The following is a 16,482-nucleotide window of genomic DNA, read 5'->3' as shown; positions in this document are numbered from 1 at the left end:
TATCTTGTGTACCTGATACGACCGACATCTATACATGTGCATATAGCTACCCGATGACTTTTGTCGCCTCAGTGTAACTCGATTTCTTGTCTGGTGTTTTGCGTAGGATACTTTGTTTACCACTGTCATTTCACGATGTGTCAGAGACTTGAAACTTCCAACATAGTTCAGATGTGGATAAGAATGCAGTGTTAACTCGCTTTCTTGTCCGGTGTGAGACGGGAGGTACTTCGCGTACGAATGCCAATGGTTCAAATGGCTCTGAGCACTATGGGACTTAACTTCTAAGGTCAACAGTCCCCTAGAACTTAGAACTACTTAAACCTAACTGACCTAAGGATATCACACACATCCATGCCCGAGGCAGGATTCGAACCTGCGACCGTAGGTAGCGGCCACGCGGTTCCAGACTGTAGCGCCTTTAACCGCTTGGCCACACTGGCCGGCGTACGAATGCCATTTCCCCCTTTTAATGCTCCAGTTGTGAATGGTTCGTGGGAAGGACGATTGCTGGTTAGTAGTCGTGTCAGCTCGAGTATCTCTAATTTTTTTCCTTCATGGTCTTTTCGCGAGATGTACGTTCAAGGAAGCAATATATTGGTTGAGCAGGTAAACAGAAACTGAAATAAGCCCGAAATTTACCATTTGTCTCAGTTATAAGCTCATCAAAATACTGGAAATCGACTGAAAAATGTCGCACATACAAGACACAAAAGCAGAAAATAATTGTTTACTTAAAATGAATTTTTAATGTGCTATGTTTTTAATACCGGAATAAAGGTATAAAATAATTTCCTTTAGACCCATAACAGATTCTTAACTCTATTCACATTGTCCTGAAAATTTTTGATTGTGGATTTTTTATAGCTACAGTCCGCCTCCGTAGCGCAGCGGTAGTGTTACCTCCTACCACGCAAGGGGGCCTCGGTTCGATTCTGAGCAGGGGACTGGGTGTTGTGTCTTTCATCATCAATGACACGCAAGTCGCCGAAGTGGCGCCAACTAAAAAGACTTACAATACGGCGGCCGAACCCCGAAGGGGATATTCCGGCCAATAAATGCCATACAATCATTTCATTTTGATAGCTATGAAAATACTTGTAACATTTATAATGAGAAACGTGGGGCGCATGCAGTACATAACTGATGCACGAGTAATTCACCTCCTTACTATTACCTACGGCAAGTACCTCATGTTTTTCGTTTTAAATCTTACAAGTATTTTCATGGTTATTAAAAATTCACAGAAGAAATAGATAGGTGTGTGACATATGAAAATTTGGCTCGCTCCGGGGAGCTTGTAAGGATATCGTAAGTGGTAGGGCGACCGCTCACGATAAATGAGAAATCCGCGTCGAGTCCTGGTCCGGGGCAAATGTTCATATGTCGCTTTGGGTAGTAAATCTATACCTATTACAGTTAAGTTGAATTTCAAGAATAAGTTTCAGTAATAGGAACTGTAGTTCGTCATCAAATACAAAAGTATAAAAACTACATTTCAGTTTGATTTTCAGAGTTCCTTCCATTTTGAATAAAATGAATGAAGATATTTGAAAAGTCGCTAATCGAATGTCGACCTCTGCGTTTTAAACCACAAAGGACTGTAGTTAGAAGAGAGAGATAAAGCCTAACGGACGAGTGGGAGAGTGCCACCATTACTCTGTGTCCTCCAGAAGCTTAAAATAACTCAAGGGCGACAGTTGTCACACTATACAGCAGTTGCGCTGCGAAGCACTTCCCTGCATCAGATGCACATCACAGTGGGAATATTGAAGGAGAAGATAATTTTAGCTGTTAAAACATTCATGTCTTAGGTATGTCATTTGTTTAGACCGGTTATGATGTTGTTCTTTTAAGCTGCGGATATTCTCATGGTGTTACCGGCAAAATAATTGTTTTGTAGTAGAAACACTCATCATCGATACTTGTAACAACTGAGATGCTAACTGACTGATCATCAGAGAAATCTGAAAGAGCTATTACATACGATCGGTATCCGTTGTAACTATGTGACGTAAACGCATGTCCATCAAAGAATCCACAAATGATAGTAGGAAATAATGCACATTTCAGTCACGAAATCCGTGTTATAAAGCAACTGAATCACTGGGTAAGCATCATTAGGCACACATTTAGTCGACACTGGGCTAGCATTCGATAGGAACAGGATAAAAATCCCCGTTTGGGAATACTGGGTTAGGTCTTTCATAGTTTTCATAAATCGCTTAACACAAATGTTGGTGTGGTTCCTTTGAAAACGGAAGGGTAATCCTTAGCCCTTCTTGTCTAATTCAAGCTTATACGCCACCTATAATAGCTGCTTCATCGAAGGGACGTTCAACGATTGATCGTAATATTGGGAACAACTGATGTGGCAGTGACTTCGATCCCGTCCCTCGCGCTGTTTACGTCACCGTGACCCTTTATAAATCCACAAATAAGAAAATAGTGGCACGTCAAATGAGCTGAATGTGCAGGCGACAGTGAACGAATTCTGTCGTACAGCCCCATGTGATAAATCAAGTGGTTAGAAATAGCATTATTTAACCAGGTCGGTACAAAGTTATGGCAGAAGTAAGGCGTTTCATCCTGTTGCCAAAGTTTCCTGGTTCACCTAACAACTAAAGAACGAGTCGTAGTTATACCCTATTCACAAAAGCAATTGCAGTTACACTTTTTTCATCGAAGAAGAGTGGCGCATAAACTCGCCATCAGGACATGAAACTAGACCAAAAAATCAATATCTCTTTGAATACCAAGCCAAAGGATGTTGAAACACAATCACTACACAGACACCCACGTCACTTATCTCTGTCATCTTCACAGATAACCGCGATAATAATAATTCCGTGTGGCTCAATGGCCTCAATATCACCAGCAATGATGTTATCTTTAATAACATCCACGTAAGTACTGCTGTTCACGTCTCTGACACCTACCCCTCCGTGATGTAGCTTACTGTTAATTGCTTTGTAATAAAATAACTGTTAATGTCAAGCAAGCTCTCTCACTCTTAAATACTCTGCCTGGCAAAAAGTGAAGCACCCAGAAGACACAGTCACATCTCAATGTAACTTCATACACGAAAACTCCATCGCCGGAGATTTAAATGATCAGAGTTGCAATTCTCTGTGTTAGCAGCCCTGGTAGGGTGTATAAAGGGCTTGAAAAGCGTCAGATGTTGAGTGATCACTGTGAATGATACGGAGATGCCGCGTGCTAGTGCGAGACAGCATTATCAGCACGTGACAGAATTTGGAAGGAACCTCATTGTGGGTCTCCATTTGGCCGGCTGGTTGAATAGTGCATACAGTATCCAGATTTGTGGACATTCGGAAGTGACAGAGGCCCAATGTTGGAATGCTTAGGAACGTAACGCCAGACAAACGCTTTGTTAAGGTTTCGGTCGACCACGACGCGGTCCTCTTATTAGACTTCCTTTCTCCAGTGCTAGGTAGCACATCGGGCAACAATGTTCCTCCAGCGAACTCGATTAGCTGCGAGTTTTTCACTTCCTCCAAATTCACGTCAACGCACTGAAGATCCTTTGCAAAAGTTCGTTACGAGGTCTTCTTCTACTTCTGTATTCATCTGTTGATTTCCACAACAGTGCTAATTCGGGGATTCTTCTATCTTTCATGCGTACATCACTCAACGCAAGCTTCAGACTTCTTTCAGAAGACCACTTTTTCTCAGCACTTCATCATTTGAAACGCGGTCGCCATAACTGATCTTCAAAATTCACCTCCAAGCATCAATCGTGGAGCGCATTGAGCATGTGTGCTGATTCTGCTAACATTTTCCAGCTCTCACGTGCCTATTGGCCATCGGCAGGACCACAGACGAGAATAGACGAATCTTTGTGGACATAATTATAGAGTCTGATTGCCATATGGATCGCATTCGTTGGAAGAGTGCAGAAGCTTTCCCAATTCTGTAAGCGATATCTGCATCTACGTATGTGTTATTAAAGATAAGGTTATCGAGATACAGAAATCGGTCAATATCTTGTAGTACCTTCTGTTGCACTATAACTTGAGCAGATATAATCGTATTTCCACTTCTTATGCACATAGTTTTCGTTCTATCGCTATTTATTTTTAGCTCTACAGAGCTGGCCATTCCATCCAGCTTGGTAGTCAAGTGGTGTTTCTCTCAGAAGGACGATTTGATCAGCAAAATCCAGATCCGTAAGTCTAGAGCGCTCATTCAAACCTATGCCCATGTCGGAGTCGTCCATAGATTTTCTCATTATGAAGTCTAATATGAAAAGAAATGGTGACAAAGTGTATCCCTGTCTGACGCCAGTCAGAGTAGTAAAGAAAGGGTTTTTTTCATCTTCTGTCCTTATACATCAACTCGAATACAGATACAAATCTCTGAAAACGACGAGTGAGTTGATCAGGACTTCCATATAGGCTTACAATATTCCACAATGATCCTCGATGCTTTTAAATTATAGAAGTGTAGGTGTAGTGGACAGTTGAACACTAAGCCTTATTCTGTTACGTTTCGCAGAACAAATATTTGTTCGGAGCAGGTTCTCACTTCGAAAGCCAGCCTGTTTCTCGCGTAGTCGACAGTCTGCTGCTTCTTGATTCCTTTTTAGAAGAACGAAGCAAAAGACTTTGCCTAGCACTTAGAGAGGCGTGATACCTCTCCATTTTGTATATTCGGCTAAATTTCCTGTCTTCACTAGTTTAACAACGATACTGCGCCTCCAGTCTTGTGGAACTTGCCTTTTTTGACAAAAGGTGGGACCTCCATGTTGCAGAATTTCAGCTGAGAATTCATCCAAACCAGCTGTTTTAACATTTTTAATTTCTTTAGTTGCTGCGCACTCCTGTGCATCTGTAACATCACCAGTTTTTATCATCAGCTCTTGCATTCTGATTCATTTTCGGGGATATAATCACTAAGTATGTTGGGCTGGTTTGAAGTACTCAACCTATCGGGCAGTTTATTCATCTTCTGTGATCAGAAGTTTGTCATATGAGTCCTTCATGGGGCCATTTGAAGAACTATAGAATCTAGCAAGTTCTCGAAGATACGGTATAATGTCCTGGGATCATTTGGAAAGGCAGCATCTTGCGTCTTTCTACTTTTCCATTCAAACCACTATTTTTAGTCTGCTCTACAGCTACTTTTGACTACGCGGTCTAACTTGGCACTTAATCATGTAGCTATCTGAAACTCTTATTGATTTTTAGCTTGTTCATACTGTTGTCTTTCTTTCGTATTGAATCCATTGCTCTTTCTGTGTTCCTCTCCGCCGTCCAATTGTCTCTTCAGCATATGTACTCACAAAATCCTGGAATTTAAACCATTGTGTTTCGACGTCGTCAGGTAGGTTTAGAAGTATTTTGAATCGATTTTGAAGGCTGATTACGAATAAATTTTCTACTTCCTTGTCTTATAGTAAGAACACGTGATTCAGTATGTAGGTAATTTGAGGGTATACCAGCACTGGGTTAACGATATTCGCGTTCGAAAGGGCTCGAGATTTCCCGATGCGTTGCAGCGTTCGAGACATTATCGAAACTGTTCGAACAATTACGTGACATTTGACTCGCGCGGCGCGTGTGCAAGTAATACGCGTAAATCTACGAACTAGCCACAACAACAAGCTATGGCTCTGCTTAAAATTTTACACTTAAATGAAAATCAGAAGGATATAGCATTAAATATTACCACTGCACAAACAGCCGTTGTATGAGCAAATTTGCGTGTTCTCATAAATACTGGTGTGTTTGTATGTACACTCCTGGAAATTGAAATAAGAACACCGTGAATTCATTGTCCCAGGAAGGGGAAACTTTATTGACACATTCCTGGGGTCAGATACATCACATGATCACACTGACAGAACCACAGGCACATAGACACAGGCAACAGAGCATGCACAATGTCGGCACTAGTACAGTGTATATCCACCTTTCGCAGCAATGCAGGCTGCTATTCTCCCATGGAGACGATCGTAGAGATGCTGGATGTAGTCCTATGGAACGGCTTGCCATGCCATTTCCACCTGGCGCCTCAGTTGGACCAGCGTTCGTGCTGGACGTGCAGACCGCGTGAGACGACGCTTCATCCAGTCCCAAACATGCTCAATGGGGGACAGATCCGGAGATCTTGCTGGCCAGGGTAGTTGACTTACACCTTCTAGAGCACGTTGGGTGGCACGGGATACATGCGGACGTGCATTGTCCTGTTGGAACAGCAAGTTCCCTTGCCGGTCTAGGAATGGTGGAACGATGGGTTCGATGACGGTTTGGATGTACCGTGCACTATTCAGTGTCCCCTCGACGATCACCAGTGGTGTACGGCCAGTGTAGGAGATCGCTCCCCACGCCATGATGCCGGGTGTTGGCCCTGTGTGCCTCGGTCGTATGCAGTCCTGATTGTGGCGCTCACCTGCACGGCGCCAAACACGCATACGACCATCATTGGCACCAAGGCAGAAGCGACTCTCATCGCTGAAGACGACACGTCTGCATTCGTCCCTCCATTCACGCCTGTCGCGACACCACTAGAGGCGGGCTGCACGATGTTGGGGCGTGAGCGGAAGACGGCCTAACGGTGTGCGGGACCGTAGCCCAGCTTCATGGAGACGGTTGCGAATGGTCCTCGCCGATACCCCAGGAGCAACAGTGTCCCTAATTTGCTGGGAAGTGGCGGTGCGGTCCCCTACGGCACTGCGTAGGATCCTACGGTCTTGGCGTGCATCCGTGCGTCGCTGCGGTCCGGTCCCAGGTCGACGGGCACGTGCACCTTCCGCCGACCACTTGCGACAACATCGATGTACTGTGGAGACCTCACGCCCCACGTGTTGAGCAATTCGGCGGTACGTCCACCCGGTCTCCCGCATGCCCACTATACGCCCTTGCTCAAAGTCCGTCAACTGCACATACGGTTCACGTCCACGCTGTCGCGGCATGCTACCAGTGTTAAAGACTGCGATGGAGCTCCGTATGCCACGGCAAACTGGCTGACACTGACGGCGGCGGTGCACAAATGCTGCGCAGCTAGCGCCATTCGACGACCAACACCGCAGTTCCTGGTGTGTCTGCTGTGCCGTGCGTGTGATCATTGCTTGTACAGCCCTCTCGCAGTGTCCGGAGCAAGTATGGTGGGTCTGACACACCGGTGTCAATGTGTTCTTTTTTTCCATTTCCAGGAGTGTATAAACATTTGTACTGGCTTTTAAGTAAATGCAACAGACGAAGGCGAAAGTCTTGGACTCCAAAAGAATTACTGGACTGATCCCAGTATAATATTTTATTTGTTTATGAGAGACTAATGATTTAAGAAGAGGGTTGCAAAATAGCATTTCAATCCCAGTTTGCATATTATAATGTAACAGATAAAAACACTACACATCAGCCTGAAAACAAGATGGCAACGTTAAGATAAAACAAGAAAGAAAATTAATCCAGAATTAAATGCCTGACAAACGAAATATACATGGTGAGTCACTATCTATTGCCACCAAGAATAACTCCGAAAGTATGATAGGAGCAGAAAAGTTTGTAGGACAAAAGTTGTATAGGACAACGGGGGCCATAATATGACGTTGGTGTTTTGTTGCTAGGTGGGGTCGCTTCATAGACATGAAGGTCAAATTTGTTTTTTTGAATGGGATGCTATAGTTTGGTATTTATTTTCTGATAGCGGCTATCGAGACGAATCCAATGATGTGTAACAGTAAGCTCTTTGAAGGTCGACGAAGGTCAAAAAGGTGGCATGAACGTCCATTTACAGAAGGTGTTCGAAGTGATGACCATTGGTATCAACGAAGTGCTGCAATCTTCTTGTCATGGATTGTGTGGTAATCCTTATCACATCGGCACTTATCGAAGCACATGCTCTTCAGGTGTAGTTGGAACGTCTTTATAAACAATGTCTTTTATGAATCCCCACAAGAAAAAATCCAGAAGCGTCAAGTCTGTTGAACGAGCCGGCCACGACACATCTCCTCTGCGTCCAGTCCAACGATTTGGGAATTGTCTCTGTAACTCATTTCTAGCCATCAGCGAAAAATGTGCCGGACACCCATCGTGTTGATAACACATTCTGTTCCTTGTTCCTAAAGGTAGCAGACTTAATGTTTCTTGCAGGAATGTGGTGTACTTCCTACCATTAAGATTTCTTTCGTTTAAATAGGGGCCTGAAATTCTGTTCTCCAGAATCCCACCATACATTCACCGACCACGGTTTATAGAGTGCAACTTGCCCCAGCCAACATGGATTATCAGCAGCCCAATAATGCATATTATGCAAATTAACATTTCCATGGTTTGTGAATGTAGCCTCGTCAGTAAATAAAATCAAATTAATAAGTGTGTCATCCCTCTGAATCTGAAGTTGAGCCCATCGGCAGAATTCAATGCGACGCATACAATCCGTACCATTTAATTGTTGGTGGAGACTGATGTGGTAAGGATGATATTTATGGCGATGCAGAACACGAAAAACACTGCTCTGACTCATGCCAGATTCACTTGCGATTTGACGCGAACTAACACAAGGACCTCGAATCACAGTGGCAAGAGCACCAATTTCCGTTTCCTCGTTTGTAACTTTCCATTGCCGAATATGTTTCCGATGCGTTAGATGTCCAGTTGTTCTCAATTTATAATACACATATTTAAATGTACGACGTGTTGGTGAGTACGTTGAGGAAATCTCTAGTTCTCACTGAATTTCGTTGGCATTCTCCGTAAATGAGAAGCATATCGACTTGTTCTTCGAAGGAATATATCATTCATATTCGCTTGATTCGACGATACTAGTCTTACCGTCCCTATTAGTGTTGTATTGCGAAACCGTCGAATGGTGTTTGTATGTCAATGGCACAATAGACGGATACGCCGTAATCGGCGAATATTTGCTATTTGCACGATATACGAGAGAGAATTGTCAGAGCATGTGCTTCGATAAGTGCCGAAGTGATAAGGAATACCACTCAATCCATGATAAGAAGATTGCAGCACTGTATTGATACCTGTGGTCATCACTTCGAACACCTTCTGTATATGGACGTTCATGCCACCTTTGTGACCTTCGTTGACCTTCAAAGACCTTACTGTTACACATCATTGGATTCGTCTCGATAGCCGCTATCTGAAAATAAGTGCCAAACTATAGCATCCCATTAAAAAAAAAAAAACAAAGTTGACCTTCATATCTCTGACGCGACCCCACCTAGCAACAAAAAAAACCAGCGTCATATTCTGGCCTCCGTTGTCCAAGCCAACATTAGTCCCACAAATTTTTCAGCTACTATCATACTTTCGGAGTTATTCTTGAGGACAATTGTTACTCACCCTGTATAGTGGCAAATTGACTGTAGCTGATATCGTGAGAATAAATTGCAGTGGCAAAAGCCGTCTTGGGGATAGTAGCATCAGAGGTCACTAGCTCGCAGGACGAGCGAAAGCTCGACGGTTGGACAGAATCTTAATTGCAGTCTTTTATTTATTTATTAGTTGCCATTGTTAAACATGATTTGCACCCTACAAGATATTTTAGTCAGTGTTTCACGGTTATTTTTATAATTTAAATCTACAGTGAATTAACAGTTATTTTTGTTATTAATGTCTAGAATGAATTAAAATCGCTAACACTCAAACCTCCAGATGTCAAACAGTCAGCTCGGTACCAAATGTTGTATATTGACAGAGTATCAACCCAAACTCGTTTATAGTTTGTGCTACGTGTTGTCTTCCGGGAGAACGTGCGTAAACGACAAGTAACAGCCGACCTATGAAGCACAGTAAAAGCCTAACCGTAAGGGATTGTCTTATAGACCTCACGTGAGGAAGACGGTAAAGCGCTAGTTTGACGGACCAAGGGTCATGGGTTGGAATCATGATCGTGCCAGAGAAACTGTTATATGGGAGATGTTCCTGAGATGTAAAAGGACTGTTTGGAGTTTAGAGAGATTCACAGAATTAACATAAACATTGGGAACAAAAGAATAAGGAAACAATTGCATCATATGTATGGAAGTAATAAGAACAATCATTATTATTAGCATTACTACTTCTGCAAGTATGATGCAGTTGTTTCTTTATTCTTCGGTTCCGACTGCTTGTGTTAATTGTGCGGAACTACAAATGTATTTTATAGGTCTGCTTCTTTCAGACACTTATAGCGAAAGCGGACTGCCAGTAGGTCATTGCTGTAAACTCCGAACAGTGCTTTGACATGTTAGGAATCTTGCCCCATATACTACATACAGTACAAAAACTGACACGACCAGGACTCGGTTCTGTGAGCCGTGGCCCGACAAACAAATACTCTACCCACGGGAACTCTACACGTGAGGTGCTCAGAGTTATGCTTTTCCTGTGCTCCGTGGGTTAGGTATTACCTACTGCATACTGTCTACTCACTTTCTCTTGGACGGCAACACATACAACAGTGGAAATTAGTATAAATGCCCGGATATTTCTAGGAAAATTAACATTGTCGGCTGGAATAGTTGTGCACAGTGTATATGCAATAGTATGGGATCCGGAATACTGACAAATGCAGTCAAATGTTATCGCATTTGATGTCAGCAGTACAGTTCATAACAAGATATCAAAGATTCAGGTAGTAGAGGATGGAACTTAGTATAAAGGCAAACGTCTCTTTGGAAACTTAAAGTGCGTGCGTATGTGGCTGCTGCAGATAGGAAACAGACGCCATTAGTAACAGTGCATGTTGTCATACGTCACGATTGTAACAATGCCACATGGGAAACAATTATCATAAAATGAAAAATCAAAAATCGGTGGCTACGTGGAAATGGAGCTCTTTAATCGTCAAATCGCCAAGAAGTTGAAATGTTCAAGTACAGTGATTGGTAATTTCGCTAGATTGGGCGCCCGATGTGGACGAAAATTATTTGAAGCATCGAAACGGTTCCTTTTGCGCTAAGCAAGGGATACAAATAGTTATTCTTCTCAACTTGTTCCTGATTTACAGTTGTCAGTAACTGCCAGATGTGTATGACAAATTTTGTGTAAAGACAAAGATCTTGCATTCAAAAAACGACTGCAGAAACCTTCTCTAACATACAAACTTAAACAAGCTAGATTGGGGTTTGTTGTAAAACATATGTAACGGACATCAGAATGCGATAAAGTGAGCTTTACTAATGGGAAGAAGTTTTATTTAGATGGGCTGGATGGATGTCAGTACTATTGGCTTCATCTGAGAACAGAGCAGCAGGTAAGAATGAGCAGAAGTTTTGATGGTCGTGATTTGGGCAGCCTTTTGCGCTAAAAGTAAATGGTTCAAATGGCCCTAAGCACTATGGGACTTAACTTCTAAGGTCATCAGTCCCCTAGAACTTAGAACTGCTTAAATCTAACTAACCTAAGGACATCACACACATCCATGCCCGAAGCAGGATTCGAACCTGCGACTGTAGCGGTCGCGCGGTTCCAAATTGTAGCGCCTAGAAACGCTCGGCCACCTCGGCCGGCCTAAAAGTAAATCACGTATTGCTTGGCTGAACACTACAGTGAACCCTAACATACACAGTGAGATGATAGAGATAGAACTGATTAAAATGTACGAGGGTGTAAGGAACGGAAGTTTAATGTTTCAAAAAGGTTGTGCCTCAATGCATGTTTCTGCTACAACCAAAAAGTGGTTTGAAGATATCGATGTCTTGCCCTGGCCTGCACCTAGCCCGGATATGGGTAAAACTTGCAAGGCGTGTTTATCGCAGTGGAAGACAATTTGAGGCTGTATGTGAGCTGAAAAGAGCGATACGAGAAGAGTGGCCGACAATTTCACTGCACTGCAAATCCTAACAAAATCAATGCCGAAGACAATTTTTGAGGTAATTAGGAAGAACAGAGGCTGGATAGAGTACTAACAACGCAATAACACAAGAGGACAGTGAGTACCTTTATACCATTTTCCACCAAGGAAATGCAAACGCGTTATTTCTTTAAGGAAATACAAACCTCTTATTTTGTTATTCGTGTTATGAAAGAAGTTATGTAATTCCGTCATAATGGTTTATGTCTGACATGTATCTACTACTTTCGTAATAAATTCGATATAGTGTGCTACAGACATTTTAATATTACTGCCATATGAACTCTGCTTTTATACTGATTTGCACTACTGTAGCGTAAACTATATCAGAGTTTGGATTGCTACTCTGTCACTATACAACGTTTGATACCGATATGACTGTCTGACATCTGGAGATTTCGGTGTAAGACAGCTCATGAAGATAGTATGAAGACCAATCATTAGATTGCCGGCCGATAGAGAGATCGAACAGAACACAAAATTTTCTGACAGTGACATAAACTGATAGAACAGTTCGAGTCGTGTTGAAACACATCCCTGGGGTATACAGGATACGAAATTTAGTACACAGAGCTGCCGTCTTTGACAGCAACTTGGCTGGGCGTTGAGTCGAACTGAGCTTGGCTAACAGATATTTGTGAAATAGGGCAATGTCTGTTTTTTACAGCTGTCCGAAGAAACTTTGAATTGAAATACACAGACACTGTTAAATACAGACATTATTCTGCTATATTTCATGCCAAAGTAAGGCATTCTGACGCGTAAAAGCAATGTGTCTGCCTGTTCGGGAACCACATGATTTGTATGCCAGCACTATAAGATGTAGACACCAGGACATATGCAAGTTTTTATCTGGGCGTGAGTCGGCACGGGTAGCCGAAGCGGTTAAGGCTACCGCTCGCGTAAAACGTGACTTCCGGGTTCGAGCCCCTGTCAGGCACAAATTTTCATTTGTTACCAGTAAATCGTATAGCCGATGTACAATCGCATTCGCAATTTGTGAACGCATTTCATAAGATATGGGTACGTCAGTTCATGCTGCTCCAGCCTTATGCCAGAGTATGCCATACTGACTGTTGAGAGGTGGCGTGTTAGTCTCTCGGCAGATGTTTCCAGAGAGTAAGAGATATAGAGGAGGTGCTGGTGCCCATCGTAGTGCACCAACTCAAAGTGGCATGGACTCAACTAGCCGTTGGAAGTCCCCTGTAGAAATAATGAGCCATGCTGCCTCAATTGTTGTTGTTGTTGTTGTTGTTGTCTTCAGTCCTGAGACTGATTTGATGCAGCTCTCCATGCTACTCTACCCTGTGCAAGCTTCTTCATCTCCCAGTACTTACTGCAACCTACACCCTTCTGAATCTGCTTAGTGTATTCATCTCTTGGTCTCCCTCTACGATTTTTATCCTCTACGTTGCCCTCCAATGCTAAATTTGTGATCCCTTGATGCCTCAGAACATGTCCTACCAACCGGTCCCTTCTTCTTGTCAAGTTGTGCCACAAACTCCTCTTCTCCCCAATTCTATTCAATACCTCCTCATTAGTTATGTGATCTACCCATCTAATCATCAGCATTCTTCTGTAGCACCACATTTCGAACGCTTCTATTCTCTTCTTGTCCAAACTATTTATCGTCCATGTTTCACTTCCATACATGGCTACACTCCATACAAATACTTTCAGAAACGACTTCCTGACTCTTAAATCTATACTCGATGACCTCTCGATTATGTCCCATAAATGTTCAATGGGACTCGTGCTGGGCGATATGGGTGGCCGAACCACTCGCTCGAACTGCCCAGAATGTTCTTCAAACCAGTCGCGAACAGTTGTGGCCCACTGACATGGTGCACCGTCATCCATAAAAATTCCATCGTTATTTGTGAACATAGCGTCCGTGAATGGCTGCATATGGTCTCCAAGTAGCCGAACATCCAAAGTCCATCCTATGTAAACACAGCCAACGCCGTTATGGAGCCACCAACAGCTTGCACAGTGCCTTGCTTACAACTTGGGTCCATGGCTTCCTGGGGTCTGTCATCTGACTATGCCACGGTTTTTCAGTCGTCTAGGATCCAATCGACATGGTTACGAGCCCAGGAGAGGTGCTGTGCTGCAGGCGATGTCGTGCTGTTAACAAAGGCACTCGCGTCGGTTGTCTGCTGCCACTAACACCAAATTTCGCCGCACTCTCCTAATGGATACTTTCGTCGTACTTCCCACATTTATTTCTGCGGCTGTCCACGCAGTGTCGCTAATCTATTAATACTGACATCTCTATGCAAACGTCGCTTCTCTCGGTAGTTTAGTGAAGGCCGTCCGTGGTGAGAGGGTAATGCCTGAAATGTGGTATTCGGCACGCTCTTGACACTGTGGCTCTCGGAATACTGAACTCCCTGCCGATTTCCGAAATGTAATTTCCCATGTGCCTAGCTCCAACCACCATTCCGCGTTCAAAGTCTGTCAAATCCCGTCTTGCGGGCATAACCACCGTGAGTACACGATAGTACCGCTGTCTGTGTATGTGCATATTGCTATCCCATCTCACTTCAATGTACAGGCCTGCAGTAAACGGAGCAAGATGGGAGTGATCTATGTGGGTTACTGGTGAGAATACAGAATAGTACGCTCAAATAACACAGTATTTTACAGATAATTATTGTACATATACAACTGCAACCTCGTATATAATGGTACATATTGGTATTGGTCAGTTCCACATAAACTGACTTTACCTGTCCAAGCAGTTCTACTAAACACGCCAGGTGGCGCCAGTAGACGGCCTAACCATGTAGAGGTATGTTGTTTACAGTTCTGTTCAGTTGTCGTTCCATTTGTATGAGGATAGGACACGCCGCGAAAGAAAGTAGTACACGCAGCGAAAGTAACTGAAAATGCCTGCAATGTGTCAGATTCCTTAAGATTCACTTTTCACCAAGAAGGCAACTGTGTGACAAATTTCAAAGAAATTGAAGATTTTAATCAGAAGAACTGTTGAGATGATTCACCGGCATCGAGATACAGGCTCCTATGATGATCGTCGTCGCTCAGAATCACACAGGAAAATATCAGAATGCCAGGAAAGGTATTTGGTATTGACCAGTAAGAGTAACAGATTCAAAACTGTCCGTGAGTTTAGTGCTGAGCTAAACTCAACTAAGGATACACAAGTGAGGCTGTGAGACGGCGCCTGGCAGGAAACAACATCCAGGGTTATGTAGCTGCGGGAAAACCGTGGTTGCACCCTGTTAACAAGGAGAAAAGGCTTAGATGGATGGATTACGACACACCAACACTGGACAGCAGGGGACTGGAAAGAGTCTTATTCACTGATGAATCCTAGTTCGAAATATTTGGAAGTAAACGCCGTCAATTCGTACGCCTTTTTCCCATGAACTGTTGAATCTTCATGTATAATTCCAACTGTGAAGCATGGAGGGGCTTCTGTGATTGTCGGGACATATTTTGTGGAGGGAATAAAACCGGTTATTTGTTATAAGTGGTTAGAAAAATGAACCAAAAGCATTATCATGCCTTTCTTCAGCGACGTGCTAAGACATCTGGTTTGCGTCTGATTGGGAAAGGGTTTGTCATGCAGCAATACAACGACCCGAAACTCATCCTGCTTGTCTCAGGACTATATTATAGCTCTAGAAGTTCAGAAAATTTTGGAAAACAAGTAATGGCCTTCTCAGTCCCTTGACTGTAACCCAGTCGAGTAGCTATGGGATGAGTTGGACAGGAGGATCCAAAACGGGAAATTATGAGCAGGACACATTTGTGGAAAGTCCTGCAGCAAGATTGGAGACTAATTCCAACTGCAACCCTGGCAAAATTGACCCATCGTATGCCGAGAGTGTACAAGGCAGTGAGTAAAGCAAAGGATGGCTGTTTTAAGGACTCTAAAATATAATAGTTGCATTTACCTATGTATTGTTTGAGCTTAATAATCATTTAGAAAACAATGAAATCCAATTCTGTAGTTTAATGCCTATTCATTGCCTATAATCACTTGGTGTTTCCAAACTTGTGTAGCACAGAGTATGCTGCATGCAGTCTTCATGATGTTTCAATTCTGATAGCCAGCAGTGTAAGTAAAAAAATAATCGTACAAACGATATAACGCAAACAGAATTTCGATTGCAGAACAGAAAATGAGGAAACGGTCTTTCTTTTTCAGAATGTACTCGTTTCCGCCACCTGTAAAACAAGATAGGATGCTGCGTGGAGGGCCGCCGGTACTGAAAGCCCACTTGCCGCGTTTATTCGGCGCACACTGTGTTCTGAATGGTAGACGTGCCAGGCGGGGCACGCGGACGACACGACACACTTGCGCACCTGCGTGACACCAGCGGCACGCATCAGCGCGCGGGCTTCGCCGTGCACTACTCGTCACCGACCGCCACTCGCCTCTGCTCTTACTTATACCTTGTCGAGACAACATATCTCATTCACCGCATAATCATACAAAGGGAGCAATTGTTTCCAGCAGTGTGCCGGGGGTGTGAGAGGCTAACAAGGAAAGTAACGAAACAGAAACGACTAAAACCGAATAAAATGATTTTAAAATACGGTTCTTCCATCGCTCTTGCTCATTTATCAGTAAAACTGTGCATCTGTACACAACAGATGTTTGAATGTTGACGAATCTAAATACACTACTGG

The sequence above is a fragment of the Schistocerca piceifrons genome, chromosome X, assembly GCF_021461385.2.
Source record: "Schistocerca piceifrons isolate TAMUIC-IGC-003096 chromosome X, iqSchPice1.1, whole genome shotgun sequence".
NCBI lineage: Eukaryota > Metazoa > Arthropoda > Insecta > Orthoptera > Acrididae > Schistocerca > Schistocerca piceifrons.
The sequence above is the reverse complement of the archived record's forward strand: the minus strand, read 5'-3'. Positions refer to the sequence as shown.